General features: G+C 45.7%; 1 protein-coding gene across 1 annotated transcript in view; it reads left to right on the plus strand.

Moving 5' to 3' along the window:
• The first annotated feature begins 11,767 nt into the window (after positions 1 to 11,767).
• Positions 11,768 to 18,160, plus strand: part of DAGLA (diacylglycerol lipase alpha) — a 90,831-nt gene continuing 84,438 nt past the window's right edge. The window contains exon 1 of the mRNA XM_050956097.1: positions 11,768 to 11,817. The gene's annotated coding sequence lies outside the window, so the exon portion shown is untranslated. The remainder of the gene's footprint in view (positions 11,818 to 18,160) is intronic.

An 18,160-nucleotide genomic window follows, 5' to 3' on the forward strand; every position in this document is an offset into this window, starting at 1 on the left:
ACCTGTTGGTTTCACTGCAATCACAGTTCTTCAAGTCAGAGACTTCTGAGCCAGACAAGACCTGTCACTGTAATGAGAACGACAGGAGCCAAAAGGATCAGATGGCTTTAAGTGTCAGCGACAGGTGTAAATGCACCCCCCAAGGGACAATATGTCCTAGAGCTATGGTATCACACAGTCTTTCTGTATCCTGAAGCCATGATATTACCCAGCCGCTCTGAATTCCAGAGCTATGACATTATTCAGCCGCTCCATGTCCCAGAGCTCAAATGTGACTCGCATACTTGACGGAGTGCAATGGAGAATACTGCACAGCAGCTCGACGGGGGGCTCTGGTGGTGGTATCTGCCATGGTGTGTTTGGGAAACAGGAGAGAAAATGGTGAAGAGAGTGCGATGGTGAAAGAGTAAAAGAAGAGGAGTGGGAGGAATAGGGAGAGAAGTCATCAGAGAGAGGGAAGGAGGGAGAGAAGATGATGGACAGATAGACAACTATAGGTGTGCTGGTGTATTAAGTCCAACTGTCTCCCCACTTGTTGCTTTTTGTTCTTTCATGCTAGGAAATGATCTGTCATGACATTTAGAGAGTGAAACAAGTGTTAAGGATTTTTGCTTTGCTGCCTGTTTTTTCCCCACAGAATCTGGAGAGTTTTAAGTCCCCAAGAGTCAGCAAGTTGTTTGTTCCAACCATCTGTCCCATTTCCCTTAGCAACAATTTGTCCTTTTTTTCTCCTTGGTTAGGCATCTAAAGCAGAGTCTGACTGTCAAACCCTCTGTCACTTTTCTCTCTCCTCCTCCTCCTGCGTTTGGCTGTCTCAGGACCCCTCTCATTTGTCACTGTCATACGGATTCTTTACATAGAAACATGACGTTCTCTCTTTCTCTCGGTTGGATGTGCTGCATATACGTTAACATTCTGGGGGTGGGGTTTTGATAGGCTGCATATATACTAACATTCAAGGGAAGCTGATTAAGGACCCTGCTGGAACTATTAGTGGCCTAGGGAAAGGTGCCTATTACAAGAGTTAGGGTCTAGTAAGTCTTGATTTGAGAATATTTTGGTTTACAGCGACTATTTCACTTTCAGCACTATAAACAAATCTCCAGAAATTAATGCCAAAAACCCTAAACAGCCCCTTCACAGTTTCCAAGGAAGACTGGGTGGCAATGTGTTTAGCTGTAAGTAATCTCCCAGTGGCACTGGCTCTTGTTGATGCTCTCAATCACACTCAGATGATGGCAAGAAGCCGATAAAGCATGCTCAACAAGCCACCCTGTGTGGGGTGTATGTTCTTTGTGCATCAACCATTGAAATTTCTGGGAAATGTGCTTGGCACAGCTGATGCTGCATGGTACAGAGGAATCGCACACACTGTGCTCTCCCAAGGAGACTTTATTTCTTATTCTTATTTTATTCTTTCCCGTCATCTAAGACAACAGTAATTCAGACTGAAAGTTGTATGTATATGGAACACCTGGCTCTATGAACCATTTCAGATACCATCTACATTTCCCAGAGCGAGAACCGAGACAGGCAAAACATGGGTGACCTGTAAACTTTTCCTGTGTGTGGTGACAGCTGTGAAAAAAGGTTAAGGAGCAATCTGAAACTGGCAGGTGAGAGAGCCCTGCCCTCTGGATCCCTGATCAGCCAGTGGCATTTCTGATTATGTCAATTCTTTTGACTTTAATATCTTTGCTAGAGTTTGCCTGGGTGATTTGTTGCTGAATAAGCCTGAAAGGGTTTTCTGGAGCTTGGAGGCTAGGCCAGTTCTCCTGTTCATGGAGTTGAATTCATCCCACTTTCATAAAGCCTTTGTTAAATTTCCTCCTTCATCTCTGGCTATAACTGTTATTCCTAACAACATTTTAGTGCTGAAGATGGAACTGAGGGTATAAAGGGGAAGTGTGGATAGGGAGCTGGGGGGGGTGAGCACAGGGACAAGAAGACATAGTAAATAATTGACAGAAATAAAGCAGAGGAAGAAAATTGAGTGTTTCAATAGTAAGTTTGGCAGGTGCTTTAATGAAGCCACAGGGTTACAGTATTGCCAACACCAAGCTTTAATAAAACCATGAGTCAGGTCTCCAAGATCACGAGCTTTTAAAAAACAGTAAATTGTGGGTGATTATTGGCTTTAGAGTTCACGTTTTTAAGCTTTTCTCTGCAAACCTGAGGGCTAGAAATGTACTGTCTTAAAAATGAAGCTGAAAGTCTCATGGAATCATATGACTTTGGGGGCTGGGGCTTTAAGGGTACATCTACACAGCAATTAAACACTTGTATCTGGCCTGCTTCACATTCATGGGGCTCAGGCTGCAGGGCTGTAAAATTGCCATATAGAGGTTCAAGGCTCAGGGTGGAGCCTGAGCTCTGGGACCCTGCGAGAAGAGAGGATCCCAGAGCCTGGGGTCCAGCTCAAGCCCAAATGTCTGCACAGCATATTTTAGCCCAGAAGCCTGAGCCCCATGAACCCAGGCCAGCTATGGCCACGCCATGGGTCTTTTATTCCAGTGTAGATGTGCCCCAAGAAATATGCCAAATAGTGCTAGAGTTGGCAACAGGTTTTGCTTTTGCATACACGAAACAATTAAATGAGATTTTAGAAGCAGATAACACACTACTTATACTATCTGGGTCCTTGTAGGGCCCTGATCACCACAGTATCTGAGAAAGAATAGAGGAAAAGAGCTGTGTTCCTGTCAATTATCAATTACTTGTATCCATTAGCACTTAAGGGTTCGAAATGAGATTGGGGGCTCACAGTGCTAGGTGCTGTACATACACATTGTAACACCCAGTCCCTATTCTGGAGCACTTACATTCTGAACAGAGCAGATAGAAAGAAGCCAGCAGTATCCCCACTTTGCAGAGGGGGAAGTGAGGCACGGTGAGATTAAGGGACCTGCCCAAGGTCACAGAGGAAGTCTTTTGCAGAATCTGGGCTTGAATGCAGATCACTGAAGCCCAATCCACTCACTTAGCCACAAGATCAAACTTCCTCTAAGATTACCTTTCACTGAGGGTTAGATGAAATATGCTTTGCTCTGCTAAAAGGACTTAGTGGGACTGAGAGAACTTAGCAAAACTGTGTTCAGCATTCTCATTAAAGTGAGACTGTTATTCCCCTGCAAGAAATAGCTGAGAAGTTACAGCGTCTATGACGCTGGCTAGCACTTGGGGGAAAACGCTGCCTGAATTTATAGTAAGTCTGCGAGGCTTGGCTTCTGCATTGGTTTGGCACAAAGTTAGAAAAACAGCTGAGAGATCCGTTTGTGTGTACAGAATTCTTAGTAGCAAGCACTGCCCTGAATTACCAAGTGCAGCCTATGGGGAAAATTGATCTTGAGCAAAAAAGTCTGGAATTCATGAACAACTTTGAAAGCAGAGGACACAGCATGCAAAGATCTGACTGGTCTGTTCCACTATACACTTCCCAGGTTGGGAGCTTTAAAGATTTCTTTCATACAGTTCAGGGCATTTCACACAAAGCAGCACAAATAGGCAGCCAGCAATATCGGTGGGGAAACAATTTTATGCCTGGAACCCGGTATTCACTGTAAATTACAAGGAGTCCGATGGCACCTTAAAGACTAACAGATTTATCTGGACTCTTCGTTGTTTTTGTGGATACAGACTAATACGGCTACTCCTCTGATATTATGAAATTGCGGCACTGGGCATGTTTACAGTGTGGACATATAAAATTGCATGCAAATATGATCCTCAAGAAGGGGGAAGCTTCCAGAGCCATCACCCAGACTTTGTTCTCAAGCAACGTGCCCTAGAGATGTTAACAAGACAATTGTACCTAGCAGCGGGGTGCTGCATCGCTTTCTACTTGTCATGTGAAAAAGGACCTGTAGAGACAACAATCCCCAGCTATGGGACTTTTATGTAATGAACATGCCTTTTGAGTGTGTAGAGCTTCACTCTGATCAGATGTTTGGAGCAGGAAACCTGGGGTAACGTCTGCTTCTGAACATTTGTTCAAGAGTAAAATTATTTAAAAAAAAAATTAAATTGCAACCCAGCTGTGTGGCTCTGAAAACACAACCTACAGCACAGCAGTTAGAAATCCCAGGGAAATGCCACTGAATGGTGTCAGCCACAGGTGGCAAATATAATACTGGTTTGCATCCAGGGATAAAGGTAAAAATGGAGTGAGACTCTGGAATAGACTCTGTTCCCCACCCTACCCCTAGTGCACAGAAGCCTGAGGAAAATTCTGGTGGTGCAGACCCAGGGTAGGGCTGAGGTAAGCAGCTCTACACTGCCCTCTTTGCAAGTCTCTGTGCAGGAGGCATGTCTGTTTAGTGCATGCCATGACAGAGATTCTGGGCTGCCTGGCACTGCAGATCAGCCTACAGGCCGCTCCCCTGTGGCTGTTCTAATTTATATTGGAGGAGTTAAGGCCTCTGGAGCAGCCTAGAATCCTGAGGGCATGAATCTGGTCCCCGTGGGCTGCACCTTCCAGATGGCACAGTACAGAATCTCAACCACTAAATTTAGAGTGATCAAGATTTAATCAGAGGGCTGACTCAGGAGAACTGTGCTCAAATGTGCCTCTGTTTTATATCAGGAATAGGTTTGTTTGAAAGAACAGAAGCACAAGCATAGAAAGGACCAGGGACAGAACCAGCCATTAAAAAATTCCATAAAGTTAGACTAGTGCCTTTATGCATTAAGAGGGAGATCTTCAAAGGCACAGATCGGGAATGAGACACCCAACTTCTATTGACTTTCAATAGGCGCTGAGTGCCTCTTTCCCCTAAAAACTATTGTGCAGCAGCAACTCAGGGCTCTGAAAAAATGAAGGGTCAATCTCTTCTGTTGTTCACAGTGATGGGCCACCATGACCATGTGTCTGCACCTGACACAAACGGTATGTGTGTGGCAATTACATGCCTTGCTTTAGAAGTAGGTCAATAACCCAGTTCAAATTGTTTTTCAACATTCACAGAAGAATCTCCAAATCAGATTTGATACTGGCTTACCAGCAGGTGGTGCTGGATAGTAAATCTGAACATTACCTTGGCATTAATGCATTAAAATTATTCCATTTAGCCAACAGCTACTTGTAACACATGAGAAACAAAGACAACCACTCAAGTTAAAAGAGCCCTGTTCTATATATAGGAAATAGTCAATCATTTTCATGTGCTGAATGAGGAGCACCTGCATCCCACCTCGGCCTAACAATGCTGCACTAAATAACCGTATATGTCTCTGCATAAAAAAATTCAACTGCTTGTGAAACTACCTGTGTCTCACAGTCCTGCTCCCGATATCACGCAGTGTGTGACACAGTGCTGCACCAAATACCTGCGTTGCTTTTCACAGAAAGCAATACTGCACTAAAGTACCTGTGTGTATTCTTGCAAAATATAACACAGTTCTGAATCTCTTTATTCTTGTCTATGCATTATAATGCCACATCTAAAACTTGTATCACCATCTGTGTATACTACATGCATATTTTTACCGGCTACCTATAAAATACAAATAAGCTTTTTATAAAATAAGAGGATTAATCTGGTACAGCACCCTAATGTGTATCAACATTCAGCACCTTAAGGAATAGGCATCAGAGGCAAATGGGGGGAGGGGCTATATGATTAGTAATAGCATAATAATGTTATTTAGATATCCTAGTACCAGGAAGAATCGCAGCTATGCACTAGCATAACGTGAAAGAACCATTTAACAGCCTGAAAGAATGTGCTGAGTAATGACACCTTTTTTTCTCAGGGTAGCGTAATTTGCTTAAGACACAAGTGCTGCTAAAGGAATTCCTCCAGCTAAAGAGAAACTGAAGCCACAGACTTAGCACTGGTATCTTCCAGTGCTTCAGAGATTCTGATTTTGTCTGACATTTCTACTTTTTGAGGAAAAATCTATGAAACATTTCTCTACCTTGGTAAAACCTCCAAATTGAATAGTCTGAGACCAATCAAACACAATTACATAGAGATAGAGAAGATGGGCTTGAAATATATAGAGATTTCTTTCCTCACAGAAAAAAATTGGTTAAAAGGTGAATATATAATATCCCTTAGTGACTTTAATGGGGAGAATTATTAGGGACTAGTATGGCTTTTCCCCCCAACATGCCTTTCTGCTGCTGGCCCTTTAAAATTGGCAAGGCCAAACAGTGGCAGCTTTAAGAGGAGTATTTTGTAGCTAATAGATGCAGCTCCTTCTCTTCTAGCTGATAGGTACTGGTTGTGCTCTCCTGAGCCCTCCAGTTTTCTCTTATTACTCAGAGGCTAGTATATTTTCACAGGGAGCAAAAAAGATCCTTTATCTAGTGCCAACTTAGTGGAAGTAAATGGGGAAGGATGTAAAGGCTCCTGTGAATTAGATGGCTAGTCAGGAGGTGGTGACTCATAGACACTTTTTACGCCACCTGTGCCAGCATAAAGTGGTCTCAAAGCAGCTATAAAGCCCATGTGGGGGAGTTACCATGCCTGGAGGGGCTTCTGTGGCAGGTACAGAGCTGATTTTCAGTTCTCCCAAAGAACCTATGTTGTTGGGGGTATTTTAGGGTGGGAGAGGCTGTTTGGCTGTCCCTGTGGTTCAGGGCTGCAAGATCTCTAGGAGCCATGGCACCCCCTTGACATTAGGCACTGCAGTAGTACAAGGTTGAATCTGGCCGTGAGAGTTTGTAGAATCATGATATGTGGCTGTGTAATTCTAAGCTTTATGATGAGGCATACACCATAACATAAGAGCTGCTATACAGCAATGCCATGAGACTATACCAGGCCCAGATATTGCGAGCATTAGAGCTTGTGTGACAAGCAGCCTTCTTTGCTCCTGATAGGATTTTCTTAATAGACTTACTCTGATTTTTATGTTATTGTTCATTGTGATGTTTAGTGATACCTGCAGTCTGAGTGCTAGGATAAAAGGAGTATTGCTAGGTGGGAATGTTTTCCCCTCACCAGAGCCGGCTCTACTGTTTTTGCCACCCCAAGCAGCACGCCGAATTGCCGCCACGGACGGCGGGGGCAGTCCGTGTGCTGTTAGGGCACGCGCATTTCCGCGGCGGCAATAATTCGGCAGCAGCTTCTGTCTTCAGATGGAAGACAGAAGCTGTGCTGCCGCAGACAGCTGACCATAAAAGCTGCTGCCGAATTGCCGCTGCTGTGGAAACGTGCGTGCCACCCTAATGGCACACAGACTTCCTCCGCCGTCCGCGGCAGCAATTCGGCACGCTGCTTGGGGGCAAAAAAACATGGACTTCTGCCCCTTGCAGATTGCCACCCCAAGCACCTGCTTGGAATGCTGGTGCCTGGAGCCGGCCCTGCCCCTCACTGATCAACCAATAATAGCAATTAGTCATAACAGGGTGTAGATTGGGCAAAGTCGGCTAAGAAATACACCAAAACTTCACGAATGCACAGTCTGTTGTGACTCATGAGTTTTTAAATGTTTCAGTTCCTTTTCTCCACCCTTTCAAATTTATCGTTGATAGATTTTCTTTTCTTTAAGATTTCCTGGATGATGTAGATCCTTGTTCCTAGTCCTAGAATACCATTGACTTCAATTAGCACGCTTGTGTGAATAAGGCCAGTAGAATTTGGCCCAAGAAATGTATAAATTTGTTTTGTTTCTTCACTGAAAAACTCCAGCTGTGCGCTTCTGGGACACCTTGAAGACCTCAGTGGCCTTTCTGAACCTAGTTTTGGACAAGAGGGGCCATATTAAAAAATTATTAAAATGGTGGTGTAAATTACACATCAGCAATTGGTAGGGTGACCAGATGACAAAACTGAAATATCGGGATGCCGGGGTGGGGATGAGGGAAAAAAAAAGAAGTCGCCAGAGGGTGCCCCCCCTTCCCCCGCACCAGCTCGTCTCATCTCCACCTCCCCCCATGGGGGAAGGTGCCCAATTGGTGCAATCCCGCAGGCAACTCCGGAGTGGGGACAGCAGGCGCCAGTCCCCCAGTCCTGCTTGGGTCCCGCAGGAGAACGAATGCGGCAGCCGCTGCCTCTGGCCTGGGGCGGGGTTTCCCTACAGCCCGCCCTGTGAGGCAGTGCAATCCCATCACCCTGAGTGTGCCCGGGCCCGGCCTGCGCCCAGCTGCCCCGCAGAGCACCGTGGGTGGTCCTGGAGTGGGGGCAGCAGGCTCCAGCCCCCCCATCCCGCTTGGGTCCCACAGGGGAACGAAAGGGGCTGCCACTGCCTCCACGTGATGGGAAGTGAAGCCTCGTCTGAATCACCGGGCGGACAACTGCTGCCCTCCCACTCCCACCTATGGGCACGTACAGGGAGCCGGTTCCCCAGGGCAGACCTGGGGCTGCCACGGCAGGTACCACCCTGCCTTCCTGCCTGCACTCGGGGCCAGGCTGCACTCACTCACCCCACGCTTCCCTGCATCCCCTGGACCTCCCCCCAGTGCTTGTGCCACCATACAGCTGTTTGGTGCAAGCCTGGGAGGGAGGAGGAATGCAGGATGCTTGCGGAAGAGGCAGGGATTTGGGGGGGGAATCTAATGGCGCAGTGAGGGATGGAGCTGGGGGCAGGACCAGGGCGGGGATTTGGGGAGGGCAGGAGGGAGCGGAGTCGGGGCAGAGTCGGGGGAGGGGGGCGCGAGACCCTCTGGGCTCCACCTGTGCATGGGAGCAGAGGGCAAAATTACTTGTTTGTCCAGTGTCCCAACCAAACATTGGTCAGGACGTGGGACAAGCCAAGCAAATATCGGGACAGTCCCAATAAAATTGGGACATCTGGTCACCCTAGCAATTGGTGTCATTTACCTGATGAGGGGGCAAGAGGATGGAGTAGCAGAAAAAACTAATAGGAGGCTGTCAGATAAAGCACCTCCCAGTACACCCCAAATTAACTTGCAACACCTAGTTATTTTCCTTCCTTGTAATATGCCATGATGGGGATGGAGTTGCAATTTGCACCACTTACAGATGGGTATGCACCACCATTCCATTGCCCTGATAGGTGTCCAGACCTGAACTCTTATCCACTTGTTCTCAGGTGGTGAAGCTTGTAAATCAGTATTCTTGCTGCAGATGATGTGGGTGGGGATTCATTTAAACTGATCTGAAGTGGTTCTCTGGGACTCAGAAGACATTCCATCTCTCCTACTTATGCAGTTGAATTAATCTCCTTTATTAAAGCAGTTCACTTTTTTTTGCTTTGCCTCTGGCCTATAATTATTACCCCAATCACACCACCATACTCTCACGTGGATTAACCAAAAGAATGGAGGCTGATGACCTGACCTGTATGTAAAAGAAAAGATTAAGGGTGGTTCAGAGGTGTGTCTGGGAAAGAGGAATGCACAAAGGGAGCCACAAAAGAGTCACTTTTCTTCATCTATCAACTGTGTCAGTTTCTTAAGTGTTCTGAAATAAAATTTGGTTTGTTTCACTACATGTAACATTCAGTGCCTTTTGCTGTACTTTGTGTGGCCCAGACCCTACAAACACATCTACGCCACAGTAGTTCCAATGAGTTCAATTGTGGTTTTGGACAATCAGAGACAAAGGAGACTACTCCCGTGTGTAAAGCTTGTGAGTTCAATGGGGCTATTCACCTGTGATGGTGACTCACGTATAAAGTCACATCCACAAATTTGTAGGATCTGTGCCTCTTGAGTGTTTTGTGGGCCAATGCTGAAATGAAAGTGGTTGACTTTAAAAATTCTAAATAGAACAGCTACTTGTAGATTGTATTAAGAAAAATGATTAAAAAAAATCGCATCAGAAGTTTGCCTCCATCTGTTCCTACATTTTTGAGCTTCTGAGGGTTCATGCCTGCCAAATCTTTGCCACCCTGCTTATAACAGGTTAGTGCTGCTGGAAGACCTTGTAATGCTGCACACTAGGTAAAACGATTATATATTCAGGGCCTGATTTTTATTTATACCAAAGCCACTTTATACTCCTTCAGCAGGGTAAAGAGGCCTTAAAATGAGTGTAGATGTAATTTATGCCCTCTGAAAGGCCCCTGTGCACTACCAGAGCAATCTAACATCATTTTAGCATAAACACGAATAGGACCTCAATTAATAATAGCAAAGAATCCTGTAGCACCTTGTAGACTAACAGATGTTTTGGAGCATGAGCTTTCGTGGGTGAATACCCACTTCGTCAGATGCATCTGACGAAGTGGGTATTCACCCACGAAAGCTCATGCTCCAAAACGTCTGTTAGTCTATAAGGTGCCACAGGATTCTTTGCTGCTTTTACAGATCCAGACTAACACGGCTACCCCTCTGATACTGATACTCAATTAATAATGTAGAATTGATTGACTATATTACTCCACTAACTATAGTACTGGTAAAAATGCAAACCAATATTCAATAAATATATTATTTAATTGATAATATTCTACCAGCTCCAGTAGGAGAATGAGAATGGAATTATCTGTGTTTCATAGGCCCCTGTGCTGTTAATTTAAAGGAGATTCTTTAGGTCAAGTATGAACTTTTGAGGCAAGAGCATCACACCCGGGTTTGGTGTGGATGTTTATGTGAATCTGTTCAGGCTGGAGAGCTGGTGCAAACAGGCTTTTGTTGGAGATATCTAGCACTTCTGCTTCTGCCTGGAAAGTGGAAGCTGGAGGGAAAATTGTCCTAACATTTCAGGAACTAAAATGAGGTTGAGCTCAGAGCACTGGCTAAATGCATGGCCTTAGCCAAGTAAATTCACTTTGCTGTCTTCCCAGTCCCCCTAAATAGGGAATAATATGTACCCACTTATCACTTTGGGAGGATTATTTAATTAATTTTATGCAGTACTCTGAGAACATAAAGCATTATAGAAATCCTATTATTGTTATAGAATGATTATTCTTGAATAAAGAAGTTCCTGAAGACGCAAGGGGACCAGTTGGTAGGGAATGATAGCTCACTGGTTTGAGCATTGCCCTGCTTAAACCCAGGGTTGTGAGTTCAATCCTTGAGAGGACCATTTAGGGATCTGGGGCAAAAATCTATCTGGGGGTTGGACAAGATGATCTCCTAAGGTCCCTTCCAACCATGATATTCTATGATTCCTGGATGGGGTTTCACCCACCAGTGACTGCCCCTTGTCTATTATTCATAAGGAAACCCTGATGGTGATGTGGTCTTAGGCCAGGTCTATGCTATAAACTTACAATGGTGTAACTATGTCGCACAAGAGTGTGCAAAATCAGCCCCTCTGAGCGATGCACTTATACTGACCTAACCCTGGCTGTGGACGGCGCTGTGTCTGTGGGACGGCTTTTCCCATCAACGTAGTGACTTCCTCTTGTGGAGGTGGATTAACTATGCCGATGGGAGACGCCCTCCTGTCTTCACTGAAGTGCTACAGAGGTGCAGATGCCCAGGCGCTGCTGTGATTTAAGTGCAGACCTGCCCATAGTGCCAGGGTGGAGGAAGCAAGGTCGCAGCTGATGTTCCTACATCTCCAACAGACCCCTGGTCTAGGGAACAGGACCCCTGAACTGCTCCCCTAGGGGAATAGGGCCCCTCTCTGAACACCCCCTAGGAGAGAGGAATCGGGGCACCCGTCCCTCCCCGGGAGCTGCCTCTCTCCCTGCCCCCCCCCACAACACCCTCTCCCCATCCGCTTTTAGAACCAGGCCGCGCTGTCTGGCGCCAGGCGGCGCTGCAGGCCCCAGCTGTCGCCATGGTTACCGCTGGGTGCGTACTCGGGGCTTACGGAGCTGACGCAGTGGGCGGCCCGGCGGGCGGAGGCGCTGGGGCGAGAATCGGGGGGCTGGGGAGCCCCGGGATGGAGGAGGCGGCGGCGGCAGCGGCCCTGGCCCGATGGCGGCGGCGGCGGAGGCGGCGGCAGAGAGGTGAGGGGAGGGAAGCAGCGGGAGGTGCCCGGCTCGGCCCTGGCCGCGGGCGGGGTGTCTCCCGATGGGGGAGGGGAGACTGGGGTCGCCCCCCGCCCGGGAGGAGGAGCCACCCCCCCTTGGCATGGGAGCGAGCAGGGGAGGTGCCCTCTGCCCTGATGTTGAGTGATCCAGCCCCCCCCCCCCCGGCATGGGAGCGAGCAGGGGAGGTGCCCCCTGCCCTGATGTTGAGTGATCCAACGGCCCTCCCCCCTTGGCATGGGAGCGAGCAGGGGAGGTGCCCCTTGTCCTGATGTTGAGTGATCCAACGGCCCCCCCCCCTTGGCATGGGAGCGAGCAGGGGAGGTGCCCCTTGTCCTGATGTTGAGTGATCCAGCCCCCCCCCCGGCATGGGAGCGAGCAGGAGAGGTGCCCCCTGCCCTGATGTTGAGTGATCCAGCGGCCCCCCCCCCTTGGCATGGGAGCGAGCAGGGGAGGTGCCCCTTGTCCTGATGTTGAGTGATCCAACGGCCCCCCCCCCCTTGGCATGGGAGCGAGCAGGGGAGGTGCCCCCTGCCCTGATGTTGAGTGATCCAGCGCCCCCCCCCCGGCATGGGAGGGAGCAGGGGATTGGGGAGAGATGCCCCCTGCCCTCCTGAGGAACCAGCTCCCCCTGCCCTCTCCAGTCATGGGAGATGGATGAGGCAGTGGCTCCTGGGCTTGGAGCTGAGGAAGGGATGCCTCAGGAAGTTAGGTTGGGAGGGAGTGCAGTAAGCCTTGGTTGCCTCATGGGTGTGTTTTTCATGTGGTTTTGTGTCAGGGGAGTTATCCCCTTGGTGGGACTTGACAGAGGGGCATTGTGCACTGGCTTTTAGGTCCCTGGGCTTAGTTGCCTCCTGTTGGTTGGGGCTTTTAAGGATGAGGTCTCTTTTTAAAGATTTGTATTTGCCCGGTTTATATTGGAGTTTGCCGAGTACTTAGAGCTGATGTGTGGAATCTACTTTGGGGAACCTCTTGCTGCTGCTTTGTGGGAGTGAGGAGTGTATAGCCCTTCTTTGATTACTCTTGCTTTGTATATTCTGGTTATTTGATTCTTACTGTTTTCTGTCTTGAGTTCAGTTTGTATGTGTGTGAATTTTGGGGTCCATGCTTAGGGAGAGCATTCTCCTTTTATTTGATGTGTGGAAATCCTTTAGTTTCAGAAGATTCGGGGTGTGTGTGTCTTTCAGCATTGTAATTCCTCCTTTAATTTATAGGAAATATTTTTTTTTTATGTAAGGCACCATCTGTTGAGTCCAAATTCAATGTGCCCCTTTAGTATTGTTATCATTGTTACAGATTCCATTGTGATTGGTCTTGTACAGATTCATAGTACAAGATGTCCCCTGTCCCAAAGAGCATACAATGTAAATAGACAAAAGGCACAAAGAGTGAGAGGCCCAGAGAGTTTAAATGATTTGGGCAAGGTGATGCAGCAGATCAGTGGCAGAGCCAGGATTATTACCCAAATCACTGGTATCCCAGGTCAGTGCTCTAACCACTGCTCCATGCTGCCTTTGTGTGGTGTGGAATATTGTATTTGAGGAGGAAGGGTTACAGTGAGAGTCAGAGGGTATGTCTACACTGCAATAAAAGACCCAAAAGTCAGCTGACCTGGGCTCTGAGACTCAGTGCCATGGGTTCTTTATCGCAGTGCAGATGTATCCAGAGAGTGTAAGATCAGAAAGGACCATCAGATCATCTAATCTGACCTCCTGTTTATCACCAGTCAATAAACATCTGTGACAGTTTTTGCCCTTAGGTTCATCCTTTGTACAAGACCTTGATACATTTTGTATAAAATATGTTTTGTGAGGTATCTTTTGAAAACTCATAATCTGCTGAGCATTGTTGTCCTTGTAAATTCTGCTGTATAAGACATGTTCCAAGTCTGGGAAACAACTTCGACCAGTTCTCCAGAGACATAAGGCTAGCTAGTATTTCAGCCAGGAGTCAGCATAATCAAATAGGCTATCCCCTGATTAAGCATCCATTCTTTGGCAGGAAGAAGGGTGTAAACGAGAAATTGAGGGGACCCAGCTGTTCAGCAGTCCGGATGGTACCCCAGAGAATGTCACAACATCACCAAGCCCAATAACCAGAATTAGACCTAAGTATTACAGCCCTTGAGACTAAATTATTGTATGCCACAGGCAGAGAACAGCGGGAACTCATGTGCACCATTACACAAGATCCCTAATGGTAGGGAATTGAGTTAGTGAGATATACCCAAACGATCCTAGCTAGTAACCCCTGCCCATGCTGCTGTGGAAGAATGTGTTTGACTATCAGTGTAAGCAGCACCAACTCTACTCAGAAGCATTAGATAACAGTGCCACTTTCTAGGGCTGGAATAGGAGACTTTGAGGCTATATTTAGGATGGCGATTTGATACAAGGATAATTTTTCCCCCTCTCTTCACGGTCCAGGATCAGTATTTGGAAATGTTTATTGGTCCAAAAAAAATTTGTATGAATCCTGCCAAAGTTTTTCTAGCCAGGGCCGGTCATGGTATCTGTTCTTAAAATACACAACAGTTAAAATCAAGACTGTTGTCTGCATGTAAAAGCACAGGCTGTACCAAACTGACAAGACTCATGCATCTTATAGTTTAGGGATACCCAAACTTTTCTCAACCAAGGGTCATGCTGGGCCCTTCCAAGGAGTCTGAGAACCATACTTAGCTGTCTTATTAGGGCAGATTGCAGCTGCCACTTCTATACATGACTATGGTGTCTGTAGAGACTATAGCTCCCAAATGTGCAGCCCTATATCTAGAGTCAGATCAAGGTGGAGCACTGTACACTGGCTCCAAGAGGCACCATAGGCCTCTCCTCCATGCTGACGCTGAAATTAGATTGGGCGTGGGGCGGGGTGGGCATTGAGGAGGACCAATGTTGAGGATTAAGAATCCTCACCCTAGAGAGCTATAAGCCATTGTGTTAAACAGAAATGCTTCAAAGGAAAATATAAGCATCCTTCCAGGTAGGAAGGAGGTTACATGCTTGTTAGGACAAAGCCACACCTAGCCAGCTAAAGGTGTGAGGCTTTAATGGGAAGGCCACTGGTGGTTGTTTTCTGGTATGTCAGGGAGGGTATTATAGCTCATGCTTGGTGGCAGGGGGAAATGCCAGTGTTAGTGTGGTCAGGATAAGTGGTGGGAGTTCCGAAATAGTAGTGGTTGGGAGATAGTGAAATTGCAGGATGTGGTTACCAACTCCTGCATGTGGTTTCTGTAAAAACAAATATTTCATCTCTTTGTTTTCTAATACTGGTTTCTGCTGGGCTATGTGTGTGTGGTGAAGTGTCTATGTTTATATGGAGGTTTGTTTGTGTGTGTGTTTGGCGGGGTCATCTCTTGGGGATTGGTGTTTGGTTTTCAATATGGAAAGCATCTTCCTGACATAGGTTGTCAATGGGAGTGGGTGTCAGTCTTCTATGCCATAAAAATTGCATTGGACAAGTACGTCCCCCTGATTAGTCTACTCTTAAAACTGTTAAGTGCTGTTCAACACATCTTATCATAAAGGAGCAAAGTCTGGAAGAAAACTAGACAAAATTGGCTGAATCTCCAACAGAAACCCATCCTACATCTGCTGTTCTGTGAGCAGATGCTTCATATGCCCCAAACTAGGACTTTGCAGAACAGAACCGGGACATGTGCCCTCTTCTAATCTGCATGCAGAAAAACCCAACAACCCATCTTTTGATGCCATCTCAACCAGTGCACTGTATACACTCTCCACAACCAAGTATGAAGGAACCAGAACCAGAAACTTGAAAAAACGTTCCCCACTTCTAGATGGCATCACTAACAGGACTCACCAATGCTGACCTCTAAAAGCAAAAGGAGAAAACAACTCCACGAAAAATTGAGTTACATTCAAGACACTAGACCTAGCACTGAGAAGATTGGGAAAGAATAGATCAAAAGTCACAAAAACGGCTGCTGTATGTCTCTACAAAGAAGTTTCACCCTAGCAGCAGACTGTACCATACTGAAATACACAAAACTCAGAGTGACTCTTACCAAATATAGACTTGGTGCCAGTAAGCTAGAAGGAGGAACTAGGAGACACAAAGCGCAGTGGAATCCCAGAAAGGAACAATTGTGCAACCAGTAAGACAGAGGAGAGATTGAAACAGATATTTTCCACTCCAGGGTCTAGAATATGAAGGACTGTGAAGAAAGATTTCCTGAAATGATCAGAAATAAGATTCCTTTAAAAACCAAAAAAGAAATGTGCCTAACTAGGAGAAAAGAGAAGCATGACAGAGCAAGATACATAACAATCTGTCACTGCATCAAAAAATGGATGAAAGTGGACATGGGTAAACCCCCCCACAAAAAAACAAAAACAAAAACAACCTCCCAACCCTATTTCGGAAGGCTTGTCCAATGCAGATATTCAGTGCATTGCACTGCGTCTCAAACTTCGTCAATACTTGTATAAATTCTTATGCCAATAAAGATTTTTGGATTTTATTTGTTTGGGTGTGTCTGCTTGTGGGGTTATATGGGAGAACTAATATTTCATTCATTGTTGTGCCAGCTACCACAGGGGGTATTCTGCTGCAGTAGTTTCTATGTTACATGCATCCCTTACTGAATGCTAAAGATACAAACATGGAACCTCCAGCTTCCTTTCTGATGAGTCAAATTTGCTTGCACATTTCATAGAATATCAGGGTTGGAAGGGACCTCAGGAGATCATCTAGTCCAACCCCCAGACAGATTTTTGCCCCAGATCCCTAAATGGCCCCCTCAAGTATTGAGCTCGCAACCCTGAGTTTAGCAGGCCAATGCTCAAATCACTGAGCTATCCCTCCCCTGTATGGTCTATAGCTTTCCGTTGTATGTGCTCATGTCTCTACAGCTACCTGGGATTCCCGGGCAGACCTGAATGAGATAGCAAAAGATTTTCATGTAATCCCTGTGAGATTTAGATTGAGTGTTTTTGTGATGATAGAGTTAATCTTCAGAGGGCTTGAATGCCAGTACAGTAGAACCTCAGAGTTATGAACACCCGGGGAATGGATGGAGGTTGTTCATAACACTGAAATTTTCATAACTCTGAACAAGACATTATGGTGGTTCTTTCAAAAGTTTACAACTGAACACTGATTTAAAATAGCTTTGAAACTTTACTATGTAGAAGAAAAATGCTGCTTTACATTTTGGGTTTTTTTATTAGTAGTTTACATTTAACAAAGTGCTGTACCGTATTTGCCTTTTTTGGGGGTGGGGGGGTATCTCTGCTGCGGCATGATTTTGTATTTCTGTTTCGAAATGTGGTGTGTGATTGGTCAGTTTGTAACTCTAGTCTTCGTAACTCTGAGGTTCTGTTGTATTGAGTCTCTTCTTGCATGTTTAAAAGAATCATTTGAGCTGAAATTTTTCATGCTTTGTCTCAGTCTAGAAGTGAATTTTTCTGGGAAGGGACTCAAAAAAAGATTCTGCTGTTTTAAGAGTTGGGGCTTGGGAAATGTATGTTTTATTTTTAACCTATAAAGAAAGTTTTCAGATGCTGGTTTTTGTAAATTATCAAGTCCAATAAAAACAAACAAACAAACAAAAAAGGCTTTGCTTTAAAACCTCAGTCTTGGTATGTGCTAGTGTCTTCTGAGCAAGAACTACTAAGTGGGATGCTTGAAAAAATACAAAAGTGCTAACTTTGAAATATTTATTATATAATATATCTGATTCTTATATAGTGCTTTTCATCAGTAGATCTCAGTGCACTTCACAGTCTTTTTAAATGTATTTTGTCCTCACAACACCCCTTTGAGGTAGCAAAGTATTATCTTCATTTTTAAAGATGGGAACTGGGGCACAAAGATGTGCTAAGTGATTTTCCCAAGTTAAATAGGAAGTCTGTTGAACAACAGGGAATTGAACCCTGCTTTCCCAAATCCTAGGTTAGTAACCAGACCACCTTCCTTCCCTCTTTGAAAGTGTTGACTTCAACATGCACGGTATGTTAGTTGCTTTAACCGCAGAGAGAGATACTAGACTGTGAAGCTCCAAACATTTTCAGGTCCAGATATGATTTTACATCCTGTCTTGTAATATAACAGCAAGTGATTCTCTTCTGCTTTCCATTGAGGTAAAGGTTTCTAGAGCTATTTCTTCTTCTTGTGTAGCAAAATTTTCTATCCACTCTGAAGTGAGAACCTTTGCCTTTGATGAGTCTGACTGCACCTTGCTTTTTTCTCTAATAAATCACCCTATGTAACTTTTCAACTTGCCACCTGAGTAGCAGTTTATAAATTGTTAAAGCTAATGGTCTCACTGAATCAGATAATGATCTAGCAGATGAATAAG

This window comes from Gopherus flavomarginatus, chromosome 5 (assembly GCF_025201925.1).
Source record: "Gopherus flavomarginatus isolate rGopFla2 chromosome 5, rGopFla2.mat.asm, whole genome shotgun sequence".
Classification (NCBI taxonomy): Eukaryota; Metazoa; Chordata; order Testudines; family Testudinidae; genus Gopherus; species Gopherus flavomarginatus.